The sequence below is a fragment of the Colossoma macropomum genome, unplaced genomic scaffold, assembly GCF_904425465.1.
Source record: "Colossoma macropomum unplaced genomic scaffold, Colossoma_macropomum, whole genome shotgun sequence".
NCBI lineage: Eukaryota > Metazoa > Chordata > Actinopteri > Characiformes > Serrasalmidae > Colossoma > Colossoma macropomum.
The window spans coordinates 10247916-10260032 of NW_023494793.1; the positions used below are offsets into that span (position 1 = coordinate 10247916).

General features: G+C 40.0%; 1 protein-coding gene across 1 annotated transcript in view; it reads right to left on the reverse strand.

The window, feature by feature from the left end:
* Positions 1-12117, reverse strand: part of grid2 (glutamate receptor, ionotropic, delta 2) — a 588027-nt gene that overhangs the window by 11108 nt on the left and 564802 nt on the right. The gene's annotated exons all lie outside the window — the stretch shown is intronic.

Genomic DNA, 12117 nt, shown 5'->3' on the forward strand with positions numbered 1-12117 from the left:
ACACAGACGTTTTATGAGCGCTCTTTGCATTGATTGACTGTTTTGCACTGCGGCGCTGTCTCTCTGGCCTGACTGCCTGACTGCCTCTAGTGGCAAGTGACACCATGTAGGCCCTCCCTGAAGGAGAGAGCAGTGAACTGCAAAGTCTCTGCATTCAGACTCACTCTGCACACACACACACAAGCATAAACTAGATGTATGCTATGAGTGTAACAATACAGTGCACTGTGTTCTTCAGCATAAGCCTTTCAATTCAGTACACACAGGCATTAAACAATACATTCAATTGAATGGATCAAATAAAGTACTCAGTTTATAAGCAAGCCCACAAAGAGGGCAGACCCTCCCTCTTCTGAAAATAACTCTTCTTGTTTACCGCAAAATTGAGAGCAGACAGGAAAAGTACACTTCTCATACACTTTATGGACAAAAGTATGGGGACACTCCTCTTAGTCACCAAATTCAGATGTTTCATTCAGTCCCATTGCCACAGATGTATAAAATCAAGCACCTAACCATGCAGTCTGCCTTTACAAACATTTGCGAAAGAATGGGTCGTTCTAAAGATCTCACTGAATTAGAGCATGGTACTGTAATAGGATGCCACCGTTGCAACAAGTCAGTTCGTGAAATTTCTTCTCTCCTAGATATTCCACAATCAACTGTTATTGCTGAATGGTAGAAATGTTTAGGGACCATAGCAACTCAACAAAAGCTACCAAAGTTACAGAGTAGGGTCGCTGAGTGCTGAGGCGCATAGTGCATAAAAGCCGCCAACGCTCTGCTGACTCAATAACTGCAGAGTTCAAACCTCCTCTGGCATCAACATCAGCACAAAAACTGTGTGCCGGGAGCTTCATGGCATGGGTTTCCATGGCCCACAATGCCAAACGTCGGACGGAGTGCTGTAAAGCGCTGGCCACTGGACCCTAGACCCTATTCTGTGGAGTCACGCTTCTCTATCTGTCTGATGGACGAGTCTGGATTTGGCGAATGCCAGCAGAATGTTACCTGCCTGACTGCATTGTGCCAACTGTAAAGTTTGGTGGAGGAGGGATAATGCTATGGGGTTGTTTTTCAGGGGTTGGCCTAGGCTCCTTAGTTTCAGGGAAGGGAAATCTTAATGCTTCAGCATATCAAGACATTCTGGACAATTGTATGCTTACAACTTTGTGGGAACAGTTTGGGGAAGAACCTTTTCTGTTCCAGCATGACTGTACTGCAGTGCACAAAGCAAGATCCATAAAGGCATGGCTGGGTGAATTTGATGTAGAAGAACTTGACTGGCCCACACAGAGCCCTGACCTCAACCCCATCGAACACCTTTGGGATGAACTAGCACAGAGATTGCGAGCCAGGCCCTCTCTTCCAACATCAGTGTCTGATCTCGTAGATGAATGGACAAAAATTCCCACAGACACACTCCAAAATCTTGTAGAAAGCTTTCCAGAAGAGTGGAAGCTGTTACAGCTGAAAACAAGGGATTACCTTAATATTAATGCCAGTGGATTTATTAATGGGATGTCATGAAAGCTCCTGTAGGTGTAATATATATGTGTCCCAATACTTCTGTCCATATAGTGTATTTGATTTAACTTTCATGATGTTGAATGCTCTAAAAACTAAAAACGGAAACATTAACATATTCAAATAAGGCAGATTTTCACACACACACACACACACACACACACACACAAACACACACACAAACATAACATGCAAAAAAAATTTCAGCCTAGAGTAAAAGCTGTAATCTGATTACTGAAACCACAAGAATAATTTTTAATCTTAGTACACAAGAACTGTGCAAGTCGCTGACTACTCTTATTTCTTTCTTTCTTTCTTTCTGTCTTCTCCTCTTACGATATGTATAATTTATAAATATCTATTTATAATATAACTCTAGTTTTAGAAACCTATTTTTTTCCACTTATTTTCCTTTCATTTTCCCTTTCATTAGGCAACTGGATTATCTTATATCTAATCTCCTCAGAAATATCTCCCAAGCTTGTATATAATGGCTGTTTTGCCTGGAAATTAAATAATAAGGGTGATCTCTGACTTTTGCACAGTACTGTATATTAATAAAACATAACACATGAAACATACTCAGAAAAATTAAAAAGAACTGCAAAAGGATTGCATTGGTAGTAAGCATGATATGTGACAGGAAGACAAGCCAACATTTCTGATTATTCTTCATTATATGGAAAGCAAGCCAAGCAAAAGTAAATAATAGCTCTTCTGGTCCCAGTAGACTCAGCATGTGATAAAATGCTGTTTGGGCCAGATGAGTATTAGTTACAGGGTTTTGTAATGCACACAAAAAGACCTGGCTCATTCTTAGTATTTCCAATGCAGTGATGCGTAAATTGCCCTGTACACTGTTTGGAAGCATTTTTCCACTGTTTTGCATCATTTTTTCTATTTCATTTGGAAAAAAGAATAGCTTTAGCTTACATTACTGATTACAGCTCTGTGCAGGATGTCAGTGATCTGGAAGGGAACGTGCTGTGTGAGAATACTTTCCCAAGCCTGCATGACTACAGCAAAAACAGTATGTACATGTTTTATGATATCCATCATAACATTGGCTCAAAACACTGAACACGTCCCTGAACATGCAGAGGTCCTTTCATATTCCTCTTATTACATGCGGTGTACTTTATACAGAGAGAAACAAACTTGGACAACAAGGTGAAATTGGTTACTTTTATAACATATTCATAAAATGTATATTCCAGATCAAAAAGATAAGCATGTGACTAAAGAACAGAATGTCAGCTTGCATTTGTGGTCATACAACATGAACCATACAGGAAAAAATATCATTTGTTGTGCCATTTTCACTCTACCAATTTCAGCTGAGCATAAGCATTGGGACAAATTAAAGTTGGTATTTGGTCCCAACCCCTTAACATGCCTCATGTCAAATGGGTCTGTAACTCATTGACATCACCGGGCTCTGGATAACTTAATTTGGAATGTTCTGTCAAGCCTTTATGGCAGGCCCTTTCTTCTTTCCTCTTACTGCTTTATTTAGGAATGTTATCATGGTGAAATTGATGCTCAGTTAGGTTTAAATGAGGAGACTGACTTGGCAACTTTTCACTTTTTCTTTCTGATGAACTTGGGCCATTGTCTTGATGCATTCTACAAGTTTGGAGCCGTTTATTTGGACATGGAAAGACAAGATGTTTATGCACATTTCAGAATTGATTCTGCTGCTATGGTCAGCAGTTACATCATCAGTAAAGACCAGTGAACCATTCCAGAAACAACCATGCTTGCTCAAGCCATGACACTACCTCCTTCATGCTTGAAAGATGAAGTGGTTTCTTAGTGTCATTCACAGTCCCTCTCTTTGCTCCAGAACCCTTCTGGCTCATCTTCGTACTTCTTTATGAATTCCAGTGTGGCCCATCTGTTCTTGGTGCTGACGAGAGGACGATGCCTCTCGTGGCTTGTGTATTCCTTCTCGTGAAGTCTTCTGTGAAAGGTGAATACTGACACTTTCACCCCTGCGCTCTGGAGAACACTCTGTTTATTTCTTTGGATGTTATTTTGGGGGGTTTTCTTCACAGCTCAAACAATTTTCCTGTCATCAGCTGCTGTGGGCTTCCTGGGATGACCTGATCATCACAAATTGCTTACACTTCCAGTTGTCTCTTTCTTTCTCAATATGATTACATACTGTTGTTTTTAGAATGCCCATTTGTTCTGCAATGGTTCTGATGGGTATTTGCTTTAAACCCATGTTCAAAACTGCCTGCTTTTCCATTATAGTCAATTCACCGTTTTTGTACCCCTAATGCAAAATCTAATTACTACAATCAACCCTACACATTCACAGCTTTTTTATGTGCTTAGAATTAAGGGAATATGGAACAACTGTGCAGTCAGAATCACCTGTCATTCATTTGTCCCAGTACATATGCTCATCTCAAACTGGAGGAGTAGCCACCAAATGAAACAAGGGTACGTTAGTAAGGTTGAACTTGAAAGGAAAACCTAGAATAGAGTCATTCTCTTTAATCTTATGCTCATCTTTTAATCTGGAATACATAGTTTTTAAACACATAACAAAAACAACCCATTTCACCTCACTGTCCCAATATTTTTGCTTCTCACTGTATGAACTACCAGCACTGTCTACAATATAAAGCCAGTGCATTCTGCTTCAAATCCCATCTGGAGAGGTTACGTAGAGGTCAGGTGGTATGGCTCACAGCCTTTTATCAATATTGAGTGGTGTGTTTTTGATTGTGCTAACACATTTGACACTGCTGACACAACGGGGGGTGGAGAGGGGGGCTTTGCTGTGATTCGAAATTTAAAGACCACTTACGGAGTGTGTCAAGAACACTTACCCATGCAAGACTGCACACATGCGTTACAAGAGAAAGCAAAAAGTGTTTGAGAAAATATCAGGGGCTGAGGTCACTCCAATTCAAGGGAATGAACTAAATTATTAAAGCCTAACAAGCACAGGGAAACACTCGACCACGCAAGATGAAGTAATTCGATTATTTTTTTCAAAAGGTGGTACAGATACACAATATAATCTAAACATGAAAAGGTTCATTCCCTTTGGATATGAAGAGTTTTGGTAAGTATGACAGTTGGCGTATTTTGTTAAAACACATTTTTATTTCTCTGATAAAGGTGGTATTAATTATAATAAAGCATGGATATTTCTTATATGTATAAAGGCCACTTCAAACAATGTGTATAATGAGAAAAAAGAGAATTCTTGAAAGTGGTCTATAATACGTTTTGAAATGAAACCCTGTGCTTTTTTATGTCCAATACATACAGCAGCTTTGCATATAGCTATTTATAAACTTCAGTGTTCTTGATGGTCATTCTTATCTACTACAGTCCACACCTTAACACTAGCTTTTACACGGTATAATACTGCCTCGGTAAATGGTTTACAGCCGGGGGATGGCTTGGTTTTCCAGAGCTGGACGTGGCAGCTCTGTTATTTCTTATGACAGAAAGTAACCTTCCACCCGCAGAAGGTCACTTCATATACAAACCTGTCAGAGAGGCAGGATTGACACGCTTTGAAAAATCAGCTTCCGAAACTAATATAAAAAGTCCATTACTATATACCTCAATACACTATGCCATTCCATAGGAGATGTGCTGCTTTAGCACCATGCTAATCATCTAATTATAAGCATTATAACAGGACAAAAAGGACAGAACATGCTGCACAAAAGTCCTTTAAAGAGAGTCTCATTCTGTGCTGCAATTTCTCGCATTATGTGGTTCTAATTGTTCTGTGTTTTTATCTGAGATCTAAGTGTTCACAGCATGTAATATTCTTGTTCTATTGCCTTCCTACTGAATAGCACAAATGAACAATGTTTTTCCACTGAATACCACAAAAGAAGGTTCCTCTAGGCAAATTACTCTATTATATTCCATGCAACCCTATCCTAGTGTATTCTCTATTCTATTCTATTCTATTCTATTCTATTCTATTCTATTCTATTCTAATTCTTCAGCTCTGGTCAGAAGTATACTTCCTTTGGTTACCTATACATGTATAAGCAGCAAGGCACAGCTGTCTCTTCCTCATTGTTGAGAAGCTGTTATGAAACAGAGGCAGTAGAAAAACAGACACTTCCCTGTCGAATTATACAGGTCTCCATGTGTTCTACAGCCACTCTTTTTAAAGCGAAAATCTATTCAATGCAGTGGGGGCCCCTATATAATTAATCACTTGAAAATGGAGTGATACAAGCTAAAGAGAATGTAGTGGCAAACCACAGCTCATTGTTACCTCGGTACCACTGTTTCTTTTTTTCCCCTTTTTATTGATCACCTGCCTGTTCAGTGGAGTCCACAAAGCCACCGCACACCATAATGTGTCGAACAAGCATTGTAACATTAATGGCTCCGCAAATCAGCTTCCCTCTCCAGACCATCATGGCTTTCAAGAGCCTCCATAAAAACAAAGTTGTCAAGGAAATAAACAGCGAGTTTTTAGAAGCTGGATCGCAAACGACCTTGTGGGTTTCAAGCAGCTGGTCCAGAGGAAATTAACACCCCCGTCGGCTAACGAATTAACACTCCGACACTTCCTGCAATTGAAGAAGGGTGTGATCTTTTAGGGCATGTCCACTGAGGACCAACAGTCCGGTTTCAACCTGAGGAAGTCACTACTTCAGGTCTGGTAGAGGCATGATTGGAGGTATCAACAAAGACATTCATCATCTCTTAGTGAGGCAAACTAATCTCTGAAAACTGAATGGGTTTTATGGAGCATTGCCAAAGAAGAACCATAGAAAAGTTGGTCCTAAAACACTGATAGTATGTGGAGGTTCCTTAAAACTTTAAAAAAAAGGTTCTTCACACTCCCACAACTTGTTTATGAAAATGGTTCTTTAAAGAAATATCCTTTAAAAGTGGTTCTTCTATGCCATCGCAGTAAGGGATCTTTTCTGGTACCTTTGTTTTTAAGAGTGTAGACTGAATGCTGAAGCTAATGTAGAGAAGTTAATTCACTCACAAATATCTGTACTGTCTTTCTGCAGCACCCAACTCTTTGCGGGTCACATTCGTCCGTCTGTCTGTCTCTCATCTTTTTCGTCCAATTTCTATCTCTATGTCCCTGTCTCCTTCCCTCTCCCCTTCTCTCTCCCCTTCTCTCTCCCCTTTTGCGCCTTCACCTAAGGAACCAGCAGGAAAAACAACAGCTTGCTAATTTGCAACAGTCGACATTTTATTTATTTATTAAATTTTCTCCACACCTCTCACGCTGACAGTTCCTTAATTTGGGCCCTGGGTGCACAGAGACTATGCATCAGGTGCTTGAGTAACATGTATGCATGCTAATGCACAACTCTGGGAGAGAAGGAGAAGGGTGAGACAGAGCGAATGAGATCAAGACGAAGCAGCTGTAAGCCCCTATGCTTGTTAAAGCAGCCGCTTTTGATTGATAGGCTTGTGAAGACATCTAACAGGCAGCAAATGCCCTAGTCTGCTCACTGCCTGTCCCTGCAATCCGCCACTTTGGAAAAGCTTCCCAGTCGCTGACCAAATGCAGAGACGTGGACCAAGCTGGCTTGGGCCCATGTCCATCTGCGTGGGCTAATCGCAAATGCTTGACCTTGCTAATGGTTAAAAGGGTCCAGACTGGTCTGATACAGTTGAAAGGAATTTTAGACTTTTTCACAGTTGTCTGTCTTGGCCAAGAGCTAGTCAGGTTTAAAGATGCACTTCAATGATACATCATTTTGATTCCTCCCCCGTACTTAGTAAATGAACAGAGAACCTGTTGCTTCAAAACACACTTAAAATAGAAACCAATGGACAGTTGCTTTGAATCAAGGGGTGTCTGTTCTTTAGGGGATGAGACTAGGTTGGAAAAATGTTGGCGTATTCCTTTAAATGCGACAAGCTTTCGGCTGAGACCCCAGACGACTCCAAAAAAAGCCTCCCGAGTTCCGCATTGAGGTGTTTTGGATGTATGTCTGCTGCAAAACTCATTTCTCCCTTCTTGGAGGTGTGTTGTGGGCAGGGATTTGTGGCTCTCTCTCCTTTAGGTCTTGTCTGTCATGCAGTCCTCCTCACTCGGCTATCCTTCCTCCTGGGCCCTGCACTCCGATTAGAGTGTTGGACTAGCTGGAGCTGTTGCTATGGCAACCAGCTGCAGCAGAAATGATCACGTTATTAGATGTCTCTGACTGCAGGCAGACAAACTACTTGATATCAGCGAGAAAGAAAGAAAGACAAGAAAAAAAAGGTAAGGTAAAAATCAAAGCATAAAAAAGGTACTAGTTTTCACAGCTGACAAAATGAATCAGAACATTGCAGAGGTGCCAAAACTAATAATCCTAATAGAGAGAGACAGCTGTATAACCCTCCTCCCACCCCACAACACACACACACAAACCTGGAGTCGGGGGATCACTCTCTGTAATTACTCATAATCGCTCATTAAGTTTGGAGAGTTTGGGAGGGGTTTAGCTCACCACACTCTTCAAAGCTTAAACCGATAGCCAGAAGTTTCCCATGCAAAAGAAACATGCAGTGTTAACGCAATGCATTTGCCCAACAACAGGGTTGCCAGTTGCGCAGAGATAGCGCACCACAATTGCAAGCACTTTCGATCAGCATGACAATGGACTCGAAATGTCATGTGTTCACAGGCACCATTTTGTTCCCAGCCTTTTATACAGGCTGAGTCGAAGCTGTTACCCATGGGCGCCTGCCAAGAGAATCTAACTAGCTTCACATCTGTCCTGCGAAAGGACCGCCGCCGTGTTGTGCCAAATGTCAGTGATTAGCAGGTCGAGTTAGCTCTAATGAGAATACGTTAACTTTCAGGTCAATCTCGTCAAATACAAATTTGCCCAAGGTGCCACATGGATCCCTGGTCGTGAAGACACTTCTGATTATATTTCTAAACATCAACACATGAATTCTCAGCTCAGAGTCCACAGAACTGTGCATATAGCAAACATGAAGTCATAATGCTACACACTGTAGCACTATAAAGCAACTGCTAGCCAAATTATTACAATCAACCTGGATCATACTGTACTGTGCATAAGTCACATACCACCCTCTATTTATATAATTTCCAGTCAAAATGGTCATTAAGCTATTAAACGTTATTCATTTTTGAGATGTTTATGAGGAGATGTAAGATAATCCACTTGTATAAGGAAGATAAAAGTCAAAGGAAAATAAGAGAAAAATCAGTAGTTTCCAAATCTGAGGTTCAAAAAAAACGTTTAAAATAAATAGACAAAATTTGACGCCTAACAACCGTGCCACGTAGCTGTCAAGAAGCCATTATTGACATAAGGAAATAGACAAAAAAGAAGAAAATTTAGGGGAAAAAAGGAATAAATAAATAAAAAGAACAATGGACCAGTAAGCCTAGAATCCAGACCTCAACGTTGATGAATGTGTTTGGGATCACTTAGATCATGTAAAAAATGCAACCTAAAGACTGAAGACTGGAGGTGTTGAAAATATCCCTGCAGATTTCCTAAAAAAAATGAAAGCAAGTCTCTCAAAAATAATGCAAGCTGCAAAAAGGCAAAAATGTGTTATTATATTCAGGTGCTGAGGCTTCTGTGTAATTTTCCATTAATGACATGTTTTTCCCTTTTCCTTGCTGCTGTAAAAAACTTGTACTTAATGACTGTTTTGACTGGAAATTAATTGATGGGTGGTTCCTGACTTTGGCTTAAGACTCTAGGTCAATATAAAACCCACTATAAAATGGTCATTAAAATAAAAGTATGCCAAAAAACAGAATGTATCAGTTCAACACAAATAAAGTGATTTTACTGAAGCATTAGCTATCATAGTTAGGTAAACCTATCTAATTTGGACTGGTTTGTGTTGACTTCACTGTAACTGAAGCATACACTCGATTGTCTATAAAAACACAAATATTGAATCAGACTCTATATTGGCCAAGGGAAAACCAGAAGTGATTATTAAGACAGTTACAAATTCAAAAAGGACAGCCAAGCTACAGCAACAGACTACATTTTTCCACAAAAATGTCAAGAAAAATGAAAATTAATATTTGTTGCTGTGGAATACAGTCTGCCTTTTGTTTCTGCAATGGTCAGGTCCAACATACAGGCCATTTTTATTCCAGTATCATTTCACTTACTGACAGACAATCGACATGTGCTAAATGACCACACTTTTTATTTCTACTAGAACCTCTACAAACACACTCCACTCCAATGAGTGACTGTTTCTGGCCTGGAAAAAAAGTCAGTTTGTCAGTTTGAACCTCACTCGACACTACTGAAATGTATATGTTTCAAAGAGAGGACACTCTTGACCTCTGTGTTACACCTCCAACAACAATAAATACCTTCTGTAAGACTCTCTCACTCTCTTTCTTTAGTACACTACAGGCTTAGACACATCAATCAGAAATGGTTCACTTACATTGTAACTCACACTGATTAACCACAACATGAAAACTACCTCCTTGTTTCTACACTCACTGTCCATTTTATCAGCTCCACTTAACATACAGGTGCACTGTTTAGCTCTACAATTACAGACTGTTGTCCATCTGTTTCTATGCAAACTTTGTTAGCCCCCTTTTGCCATGTTCTTCAATGGTCAGGACTCCCACAGGACTACCACAGAGCAGGTATTATTTGGGTGGTGAATGACTCTCAGCACTGCAGTGACACTGATGCGGTGGTGGTATGTTAGTGTGTGTTGTACTGGTAGGAGTGAATGAGACACAGCAGTGCTGCTGGAGTTTTTAAACACCTCAGTGATCACTGTTGCTGCTGGACTGAGAATAGTCCACCAACGAAAAATAACCAGCCAACAGTGACCACTGAGGAAGACGAACGCAAACTGTGCAGCAACAAATGAGCTACTGTCTCTAACTTTACAACTTTACAAGGCGGATCAACAAGGTATGTGTGTCTAATAGAGTGGACAGAGAGTGGACACAGTGTTTAGAAACTCCAGCAACACTGCTGTGTCTGATCCCCTCATACCAGTGCAACACATGCTAACACACCACCCCCTCATCAGTGTCACTGCAGTGCTGAGAATGAGGAGTTTAATGTTATGGCTGGTGTAAATAAAGAAGTAATCAAAGAACTGTGCATGAAGACAATTGGTATTCATAATGCACATGCTCAGGCACCCGGCAATTTCACTTAGGGTGCAGAAATATAGTCCACACAAATAAAATGCATATCTATATGCACATATGCCCAGCTTACAAACATGCATGTCTAGATGCACATACGACCTGAGTGTCCTGATTGTCAGGCATGTCAAACTAGGGAGGACTGACATGTATCATTTATGCTATACTATGATAATATATGGTCTTTTGCTTATATTTATCATTGTTGTCAGGTTGCTGTGATGTTGTCGTGTTATATTTCTCACTGTTGTCACGTTGCTATCATAGGCTCTTTTTTCCTGTTTTCATCATTTTAATCTTCACAAGCTACCATAAGCTAATTTAAGAAAAAGCAAGTTGGACCAATGTTCCACTAAAGTATTGCTTCATAGGGACTTATTATATTTTTATAATTATTATATTTTGTTGTATCCCAGCAATGGTAGTTTTATAAGAGCAGGAACAAATGTTTTTGAAGTATGTTTATATGATTTGTTTATATAATGTTTTTATTATATTATATAACATATTAACATAATTTATTCCAATTTTTGACCATGTATATTTGTCCATTCGTCATTAAATGTTCACACAAGGTTAAGCACAGCTGGCTTTTTGAAACATGTAAAAAAAAATAAATAAAAAAAAAGGAATTGCTAAGTTTTGATATGACAGCAACGATATGCTCTGCGCACTGGTCTGATGCAAGAAGTCTCAAAACAGAGCATGTATCATACAGCATGGTCTGTTCTCCCTCGCCGATGTTTCATGAGCCATAGGGGACACATTTAGCAAGCTGCTCTATTAAAATCAGCATTGATGGCTCCCCGTGAGCCTGACAGTGTCCCAACAGTAATGGCAAGGAATTAAATATGACTGTCAATTAATAGCTTGTTTACTTTCATAAGCACCATTACAGACAACACAGGGCTCTGCATACTGACAGAAACAAATAATAGGAGGAAAGCCCACATACTGGGAGCCACCCTGGCTTCTAATGCTGATGGAACAAGTCTCTTCAAATCTTGTGAGAATATAAAGCTGTTAACAAACCGCCATAACGGAAACAACACAGCGTGAAGATGAGTTTATCATTCGGATTTGATAGTGTGTCTCTGTTATGCCAAGTTTGCGCTGCAGTATGGACGCAGTGCTGGCTTGAGATTAGTTGAGTCTTGAGTGCGATGCTGGACGCCGAGTTGGTGTTTACTTTTACGGATCTTAGTCTGAGTCAGTGCTAATCTAGAGCAGATTATTATTACTGTTAAACAAGCAAATTGGCACCAGTTTAATCAAACCATCAAGAATTGTGTTTCTCAAACCAATATCAAGGAAGGTGTTCAAAATCAATCAAAGTGAAATGTCCCAGTCCTTCAGCAAACCTGTGGCTTAGTCCTTTGCTACTGGTAAGGCATGCTGAACTTACAAACAGGCTCTATAAATACATCTATCACCTGCTGTGCATCAGT